This window comes from Rutilus rutilus (genome assembly GCF_951802725.1).
Source record: "Rutilus rutilus genome assembly, chromosome: 25".
Taxonomy (NCBI): domain Eukaryota; kingdom Metazoa; phylum Chordata; class Actinopteri; order Cypriniformes; family Leuciscidae; genus Rutilus; species Rutilus rutilus.
The window spans coordinates 221,469-231,768 of NC_140229.1; positions in this window are offsets into that span (position 1 = coordinate 221,469).

Below are 10,300 nucleotides of genomic sequence, written 5' to 3' on the forward strand. Positions count from 1 at the left end.
GAGGAGGAAGAGTGTGAGTAAGAGGAGGAAGAGTGTTATCATGCTCTTCATTCAGAGTTTTCTTTGACCTTCAGGGCTTCTGCAGTTAGACTGCTGTATTTGTACAGTATTTCACAGTAATGTCAGTACATTCAGTAATATACTCTACAATATTCAGTACAATACTATAATTTAAGTATTTACTGTATACAATTTATTCACCTTATTACTACTTTTTTTGTAAATTGCAAAATTTGTTTACTGTATACTTTATTTCTGTAACCTCTGGACGCGGTTCTCCATTTATTGATGCATGTCTAATGAATGATCGGCAGTGTTTATATATCGACTGATGTGTGTATGATCCGAAAGCATTGTTTGATTTTGAGCACAGGTTTACAGAAATGTATTTTAGCAATTCAGAAAAACGAATATTTCAAACATGAACTTTCAAGTTTTTTAAACACTAGAGGGCAGAACTGTGCAGAAAGGGTTGAGCAAAGTGACTAAACATTCGTGACTTTATGTCTCTTAGAAAGAAGCTTAACTGAAACATTAATGCACATGTAGCAGCTCCATAAAACATCTTCATTTCATACGAATAAACATTACAATACAATATTTTCAACCTTTAGCATAAATTCTTTTAAATGCTGCCTTATCGTGAAAAAGTGAATGATGACAAATATTGAACAAAATATGTAAAGATGAATCGGTTTGCTTTTATTGTCTATCACATCTAATAGAGTACAGCAAACATCCTGATGTCATGTTTCCAGTGTCGGTTTTAGACACAAACAGACTGAAAATTATTCAAATCGTTATTAATACTGTCATACACAAAATTCACACACACACACACACACACACACACACACACACACACACACGCACACAGAGAGAAAGAGAGACGCACGCAGGCACGCTCGCGCACACACAGACACACACGCACACAGAGACACACACGCACACAGAGAGAAAGAGAGACGCATGCACGCACGCACACACACACGTTTCACATGACAACGTGACATTGATAAATGCCTAAATGCAGAAGAACATTTAAAGCCTGAATGAAAGTCTTTCAGAAGTTCTCAGACAGAGACATGTATCTCTTTAGGTAAAATATAAAATAAAAATATATATTGTATATAGATATATAAATAGCAGAAAGTCCATGTTCGGTTTGAAGCTCTGCACACAAATATATTGAAGAGATCTGAATAAAGCAGCAGAACTGATGAGAACCCGTCGAGTCTGTTACGGTTTACAGCGGACCGGAGGAAACCAAAGCACATTTACATCTGGTTTTATGATCATAAATGTCAAAGTCAGGAGGGTTTTTTAACTTTAACTTACTTTATCACTTCATTTGGTCTAAACGTACAACAACACCTGTCCACAGACTCTTTTTTTTAAGTGATATATTAATAAAATACATTTATTTGGAGTGTTGTGGGATATGTGGATCCCTATATGAAATCATGTATGGCAGATTTCTTTATTTTACAGTGTCCTTGTTACACGTTACACGTAGTTACTGTAGTAGTAACTATAAATTACACATAATTACATGCAACTAACCCTAAACCAAATGCTCAGGTTAGGGTTAATTATTATTACTTAAATGTGTAATTACACTGTTACACGAACACCTTAAGTTTAACCCCAATTTGTTTTCACTCAATAAAAACATCAGTAATTGTTTGATTTTACATTTGTCAAACAACACAAATGATGTAGGTTGGTGGCAGATTCAACACACTCAATCTTTAGAGATCAAAAACAATTCAGAACTAATGCAGAGTCTGTAAGAGTGAATATGATTTTATCAACAAAGCACTAATTATAGGTATTAAATGCACTGCTCTTCTCATTAATCATCAGAGCCGACAGCTCGTATATTTTCTCTCTTTGTGTTCTGGGAAACTTTGGGAATCCAGCAGTTTCATCTCTGGCACTTTATTCTGTCTGTGTTCCATCAGTCCAGAGAACTCATTCAGAAAGTGCTTTTGCTCCTCCTCGATTGGTTACTGTGTTAAACATGTTACCATGCTGAAAACCATACTTGAGTAAAAGTACAGATACCTTAGAGTAAAAATGACTCCATTACAAGTACGTCACCAATTCCAATACGACTTGAGTAAAAGTCAGAGTATCTGACTTGAACAGTACTAGCCTTCAACACCGGAGAGACATGCTAGTGGAAATAAGAAACAATTGATTTGTAATATGAGAAATCATCATTTCTAAAATCAAAATGTATTATTATAGAAAGGTCAACACAACAGCCTCTTAAACGTCTACAAGTCTCAGTTAAGCTCAAGTGCACAAGAATGCCATAAGTAAACCAATATCCTTCAAAAAGATATCATCAATATAGTGGATGAATAAAATAATGTAAAATGAAATAGCCAAAGTCTACTTGCATTGGGTATGCTGGTTTGGGCCTCATCATGACCTCATCATGACCTCATCATGACCTCATCATGACCTCCTAACTCAAACACCTGCGATTGAGCAACTGCTAATGCGCTCGTTCACGTAAAGCAGCGAGTTGAGCAGTTTGGGTGAGAAAAGGGAAAACACAGATATAGTTCCTTCAAAGCCCTCAGACGGAGATGATCGCTTCTCTAGCGCAGACACAAACTCCTGCAGGAAAGTGAGGTGTAACTGCATTACTCTTCACAAATGTATCGGAGTAAAAAGTACATGTACTTCTTCAAGAATGTAGTCAAGTAGAGAGTAAAACTTGCTAATATACTTGATACTCAGTAAAACTACAAAGTAACCAAAAAGCTACAGTAACTAATTACATTTACTCCAGTACTTTACACCAATGCATGCCAGTTTTGATAAAGGCTGTTGTTTATTATAAATACATATTCTAGATTGTATGGAGAGAATGTTTTATGGTAATTAGTGCAACAGGCGAACAAGTTTATACTACTCAGATGTCAGAGAGGAAGACTGTGATCATCAGTGTGTGTTTGTGTAGTTTAACCCTAACCCTGCTGGACAGAGAGGAAGACTGTGGTCATCAGTGTGTGTGTGGTTTAACCCTAACCCTGCTGGACAGAGAGAAAGACTGTGATCATCAGTGTGTGTGTGGTTTAACCCTAACCCTGCTGGACAGAGAGAAAGACTGTGATCATCAGTGTGTGTGTGGTTTAACCCTAAGCCTGCTGGACAGAGAGAAAGACTGTGGTCATCAGTGTGTGTGTGGTTTAACCCTAAGCCTGCTGGACAGAGAGGAAGACTGTGGTCATCAGTGTGTGTGTGGTTTAACCCTAACCCTGCTGGACAGAGAGGAAGACTGTGGTCATCAGTGTGTGTGTAGTTTAACCCTAACCCTGCTGGACAGAGAGAAAGACTGTGATCATCAGTGTGTGTGTGGTTTAACCCTAAGCCTGCTGGACAGAGAGAAAGACTGTGGTCATCAGTGTGTGTGTGGTTTAACCCTAAGCCTGCTGGACAGAGAGGAAGACTGTGGTCATCAGTGTGTGTGTGGTTTATCCCTAACCCTGCTGGACAGAGAGAAAGACTGTGATCATCAGTGTGTGTGTGTGGTTTAACCCTAAGCCTGCTGGACAGAGAGGAAGACTGTGGTCATCAGTGTGTGTGTAGTTTAACCCTAACCCTGCTGGACAGAGAGGAAGACTGTGATCATCAGTGTGTGTGTGGTTTAACCCTAACCCTGCTGGACAGAGAGGAAGACTGTGATCATCAGTGTGTGTGTGGTTTAACCCTAACTCTGCTGGACAGAGAGAAAGACTGTGGTCATCAGTGTGTGTGTAGTTTAACCCTAACCCTGCTGGACAGAGAGGAAGACTGTGATCATCAGTGTGTGTGTAGTTTAACCCTAACCCTGCTGGACAGAGAGGAAGACTGTGGTCATCAGTGTGTGTGTAGTTTAACCCTAACCCTGCTGGACAGAGAGGAAGACTGTGATCATCAGTGTGTGTGTGGTTTAACCCTAACCCTGCTGGACAGAGGGAAAGACTGTGATCATCAGCGTGTGTGTGTAGTTTATCCCTAACCCTGCTGGACAGAGAGGAAGACTGTGATCATCAGTGTGTGTGTGGTTTAACCCTAAGCCTGCTGGACAGAGAGGAAGACTGTGGTCATCAGTGTGTGTGTAGTTTAACCCTAACCCTGCTGGACAGAGAGGAAGACTGTGATCATCAGTGTGTGTGTGTAGTTTATCCCTAACCCTGCTGGACAGAGAGGAAGACTGTGATCATCAGTGTGTGTGTGGTTTAACCCTAACCCTGCTGGACAGAGAGAAAGACTGTGATCATCAGCGTGTGTGTGTAGTTTATCCCTAACCCTGCTGGACAGAGAGGAAGACTGTGATCATCAGTGTGTGTGTGGTTTAACCCTAACCCTGCTGGACAGAGAGAAAGACTGTGATCATCAGCGTGTGTGTGTAGTTTATCCCTAACCCTGCTGGACAGAGAGAAAGACTGTGGTCATCAGTGTGCGTGTAGTTTAACCCTAACCCTGCTGGACAGAGAGGAAGACTGTGATCATCAGTGTGTGTGTAGTTTAACCCTAACCCTGCTGGACAGAGAGGAAGACTGTGGTCATCAGTGTGTGTGTAGTTTAACCCTAACCCTGCTGGACAGAGAGGAAGACTGTGATCATCAGTGTGTGTGTGGTTTAACCCTAACCCTGCTGGACAGAGGGAAAGACTGTGATCATCAGCGTGTGTGTGTAGTTTATCCCTAACCCTGCTGGACAGAGAGGAAGACTGTGATCATCAGCGTGTGTGTGTAGTTTATCCCTAAGCCTGCTGGACAGAGAGGAAGACTGTGATCATCAGTGTGTGTGTGGTTTAACCCTAACCCTGCTGGACAGAGAGAAAGACTGTGATCATCAGCGTGTGTGTGTAGTTTATCCCTAACCCTGCTGGACAGAGAGGAAGACTGTGATCATCAGTGTGTGTGTGGTTTAACCCTAACCTGCTGGACAGAGAGGAAGACTGTGATCATCAGTGTGTGTGTGGTTAAACCCTAACCCTGCTGGACAGAGAGGAAGACTGTGATCATCAGTGTGTGTGTGTGGTTTAACCCTAACCCTGCTGGACAGAGAGAAAGACTGTGATCATCAGTGTGTGTGTGGTTTAACCCTAACCCTGCTGGACAGAGGGAAAGACTGTGATCATCAGCGTGTGTGTGTAGTTTATCCCTAAGCCTGCTGGACAGAGAGGAAGACTGTGATCATCAGTGTGTGTGTGGTTTAACCCTAACCCTGCTGGACAGAGAGAAAGACTGTGATCATCAGCGTGTGTGTGTAGTTTATCCCTAACCCTGCTGGACAGAGAGGAAGACTGTGATCATCAGTGTGTGTGTGGTTTAACCCTAACCTGCTGGACAGAGAGGAAGACTGTGATCATCAGTGTGTGTGTGGTTAAACCCTAACCCTGCTGGACAGAGAGGAAGACTGTGATCATCAGTGTGTGTGTGTGTGGTTTAACCCTAACCCTGCTGGACAGAGAGAAAGACTGTGATCATCAGTGTGTGTGTGGTTTAACCCTAACCCTGCTGGACAGAGGGAAAGACTGTGATCATCAGCGTGTGTGTGTGGTTTAACCCTAACCCTGCTGGACAGAGAGAAAGACTGTGATCATCAGTGTGTGTGTGGTTAAACCCTAACCCTGCTGGACAGAGAGGAAGACTGTGATCATCAGTGTGTGTGTGTGGTTTAACCCTAACCCTGCTGGACAGAGAGGAAGACTGTGATCATCAGTGTGTGTGTGGTTTAACCCTAACCCTGCTGGACAGAGGGAAAGACTGTGATCATCAGCGTGTGTGTGTAGTTTATCCCTAAGCCTGCTGGACAGAGAGGAAGACTGTGATCATCAGTGTGTGTGTGGTTTAACCCTAACCCTGCTGGACAGAGAGAAAGACTGTGATCATCAGCGTGTGTGTGTAGTTTATCCCTAACCCTGCTGGACAGAGAGGAAGACTGTGATCATCAGTGTGTGTGTGGTTTAACCCTAACCTGCTGGACAGAGAGGAAGACTGTGATCATCAGTGTGTGTGTGGTTAAACCCTAACCCTGCTGGACAGAGAGGAAGACTGTGATCATCAGTGTGTGTGTGTGGTTTAACCCTAACCCTGCTGGACAGAGAGAAAGACTGTGATCATCAGTGTGTGTGTGTGTAGTTTAACCCTAACCCTGCTGGACAGAGAGGAAGACTGTGATCATCAGTGTGTGTGTGTGGTTTAACCCTAACCCTGCTGGACAGAGAGAAAGACTGTGATCATCAGTGTGTGTGTGGTTAAACCCTAACCCTGCTGGACAGAGAGGAAGACTGTGATCATCAGTGTGTGTGTGTGGTTTAACCCTAACCCTGCTGGACAGAGAGAAAGACTGTGATCATCAGTGTGTGTGTGTAGTTTAACCCTAACCCTGCTGGACAGAGAGAAAGACTGTGATCATCAGCGTGTGTGTGTAGTTTATCCCTAACCCTGCTGGACAGAGAGGAAGACTGTGATCATCAGTGTGTGTGGGGTTTAACCCTAACCTGCTGGACAGAGAGGAAGACTGTGATCATCAGTGTGTGTGTGGTTTAACCCTAACCCTGCTGGACAGAGAGGAAGACTGTGATCATCAGTGTGTGTGTGTAGTTTATCCCTAACCCTGCTGGACAGAGAGAAAGACTGTGATCATCAGTGTGTGTGTGGTTTAACCCTAACCCTGCTGGACAGAGAGGAAGACTGTGATCATCAGTGTGTGTGTGTAGTTTATCCCTAACCCTGCTGGACAGAGAGAAAGACTGTGATCATCAGTGTGTGTGTATGGTTTAACCCTAACCCTGCTGGACAGAGAGAAAGACTGTGATCATCAGTGTGTGTGTGTAGTTTAACCCTAACCCTGCTGGACAGAGAGGAAGACTGTGATCATCAGTGTGTGTGTGTGGTTTAACCCTAACCCTGCTGGACAGAGAGAAAGACTGTGATCATCAGTGTGTGTGTGTGTGGTTTAACCCTAACCCTGCTGGACAGAGAGAAAGACTGTGATCATCAGTGTGTGTGTGTGGTTTAACCCTAACCCTGCTGGACAGAGAGAAAGACTGTGATCATCAGCGTGTGTGTGGTTTATCCCTAACCCTGCTAGACAGAGAGGAAGACTGTGATCATCAGTGTGTGTGTGTGTGGTTTAACCCTAACCCTGCTGGACAGAGAGAAAGACTGTGATCATCAGCGTGTGTGTGGTTTAACCCTAACCCTGCTGGACAGAGAGGAAGACTGTGATCATCAGCGTGTGTGTGGTTTAACCCTAACCCTGCTGGACAGAGAGGAAGACTGTGATCATCAGTGTGTGTGTGTGTGTGTGGTTTAACCCTAACCCTGCTGGACAGAGAGAAAGACTGTGATCATCAGCGTGTGTGTGGTTTAACCCTAACCCTGCTGGACAGAGAGGAAGACTGTGATCATCAGCGTGTGTGTGGTTTAACCCTAACCCTGCTGGACAGAGAGGAAGACTGTGATCATCAGCGTGTGTGTGTGGTTTAACCCTAACCCTGCTGGACAGAGAGGAAGACTGTGATCATCAGTGTGTGTGTGGTTTAACCCTAACCCTGCTGGACAGAGAGGAAGACTGTGATCATCAGCGTGTGTGTGGTTTAACCCTAACCCTGCTGGACAGAGAGGAAGACTGTGATCATCAGCGTGTGTGTGTGGTTTAACCCTAACCCTGCTGGACAGAGAGGAAGACTGTGATCATCAGTGTGTGTGTGGTTTAACCCTAACCCTGGATCTGTCCTGGAGAGCTGAATCTGAGCGAACTGAACACCTGAGAGACGATAATGAGAGAGACTTCTGCTAACAGAGGTTAACAAGAGTCACAAATTCTCTCTCTCTCTCTAACCCAGTCCTCATGGCCAACATCCCGCTACCCGTTTGGATGAGGACAGTGAGTTTTGTGGCTTTATAGTGTGTCTGGATTTCTACATGCTGTAGAGCAGAGGTTCATCCATCATCAGCTGTGACAGAGAGAAAGCGATAGCCCTGTAATATCACAGCCAAGCCTCCAACACTGAGCTTGCACATATTCTACACGCCGTCAAATAACAATAAAAAGTGCAAACGGCTCCAAATCTGTTCCAGCCCGGATTACAAATCACACGAGCAAAGACAAACGTGGTGGTCAAAGTGAATATCTAGAACAAATGCATCATTTAATCTGCTAATAGCTGATAACTCATTGCAGGATTATTTAAAATATCCGTCATATTTTTCATCACACAAAGATTTATTACAAGCTCCAAACAAATATGCACAAACTGCTTTCTACACAATTGTACGTGATGCCCAATTTATTTTGTTTCAGTTGTACAAGATCCCAATGATCCCTAGAATCTTTATGGTTTGCTCGAGAAACTTAAAGCTAAACATGTTATCAATAGGTCTATAACTTGGACGTGGAATTATTTGAAAATATTGAAGTTTACGGTTTTAGTGTGACAGTGAAAAGAGACTCAATGCGAATCAAATGTTTTAATAAAGCGACCGGCTTAAACAACCTTTCCCGGCTTAAACAACCTTTCACCGTTACGTTTGGTTGTGTTTGCCATCACCTGTCTACCTGGCTGAGGCAGTGTTCTGAACTTGATCCGTCTGTCTTCATCTTCCTGCCTGAAACACGACTGTGACAGATGATCGCACCGCCCGAAATGGATGAATGGGTAAAGTTACCTGATTTTAAGATTTTATCGAGTATACTAGGGAGTCTGTCCGGTTAGCTATAACCAGCTCCCTCGACGACAGTACCCTGAGGACCTTGTTCTGGATCAGGGCCACACTTCCATCGCCAACCTTCCATCGAAGGCTGCTGGGCCTGATGGCATTACTCCGCGAGTCTTAAGGACATGTTGTAGTCAACTTGCATCTGTTTTTACTGATATTTTTAACCTGTCACTCTCTTTTTGTATGGTTCCGAATTGTTTCAAAAAATCAATAATAATTCCTGTGCCTAAGAAAACAACTGCCACCTGTATGAATGATTTTAGACCTGTAGCCTTGACTTCTGTGATAATGAAGTGCTTTGAACTGCTTGTGAAATCATATATTAACAACTGCATTCCTGTCTTCACTGATCCACTACAATTTGCATATAGATCAAAAAGAGCTGTGGACGATGCTGTATCTTTGGTTTTACATTCTGCACTTCAACATCTAGAGGGTAGGGATACGTATGTCAGGATGCTGTTTGTTGATTATAGCAGTGCCTTCAATACCATCAGACCTTCCATTTTAATATCTAAGCTGTTAGACCTGGGCCTCTGTACTTCCATCTGCAGGTGGATACAGGACTTTCTAACAGGCCGTTCTCAGACAGTTAGAGTAGGCACTACATACTCAGCCCAAATAATGTTAAATACTGGAGCACCTCAAGGTTGCTGTCTTAGTCCTTTATTATATAGTCTGTATACCTATGACTGTATTGCAAAATATCCCACAAATAGTATTGTGAAATTTGCAGACGATACTACTGTGGTAGGACTCATTGACAGCAATAATGAAACTGCCTATAGGGATGAGGTGAGAAATTTGATTATGTGGTGCCGAAGAAATAATCTGTCCCTGAATGTGGGGAAAACTAAGGAGGTCATCATAGATTTTAGAAGAAATAAACCCACACATACACCTGTCTACATTAATAACTCTGCAGTTGAAATTGTTAATACTTTTAAGTTTTTAGGCATTCATATTTCAGACTCCCTTTCATGGTCTTTCCATATCACCTGTGCCATTAAGAAGGCACACCAGAGGCTTTATTTCTTGAGGTGTCTTAAGAAATATGGTATGTCACTTAACATTTTAAAAAGATTTTACCGTTGTACAATTGAGAGTATACTGACAGGTAATATTACCGTGTGGTTTGGAAGGGCTACTTCAAGTGAATTGAATCTTTTGACAAAGGTGGTTAAAACTGCATCAAAAATTATTGGGGTTCCATTGGAATCATTACAGGATATTTATTGGAAACGCAGCACTGGGAAGGCACTGAGTATTATACAGGATGTTAGTCATCCGGCACATAGTCTCTTCTCCCAACTCCCATCAGGGAGACGTTGGCAGAGCATCCCAACACGTACATCACGTTTTAGGGACAGTTTTTATCCACAGGCTGTAAGGCTGCTGAACGATAGTGTAAGAGGAAGGAGGGCTGAGGTTTGAGCGTATGTTTTTAGATTTTTTTTTTTTTATTCTATTCTATTCTATCTTATTTTTGACTGGTGCTGAGAGAGTGCTAAGGCACATTGTATTTCATTGCTGTGGTACTCTGTACGAATATGCATATGACAATA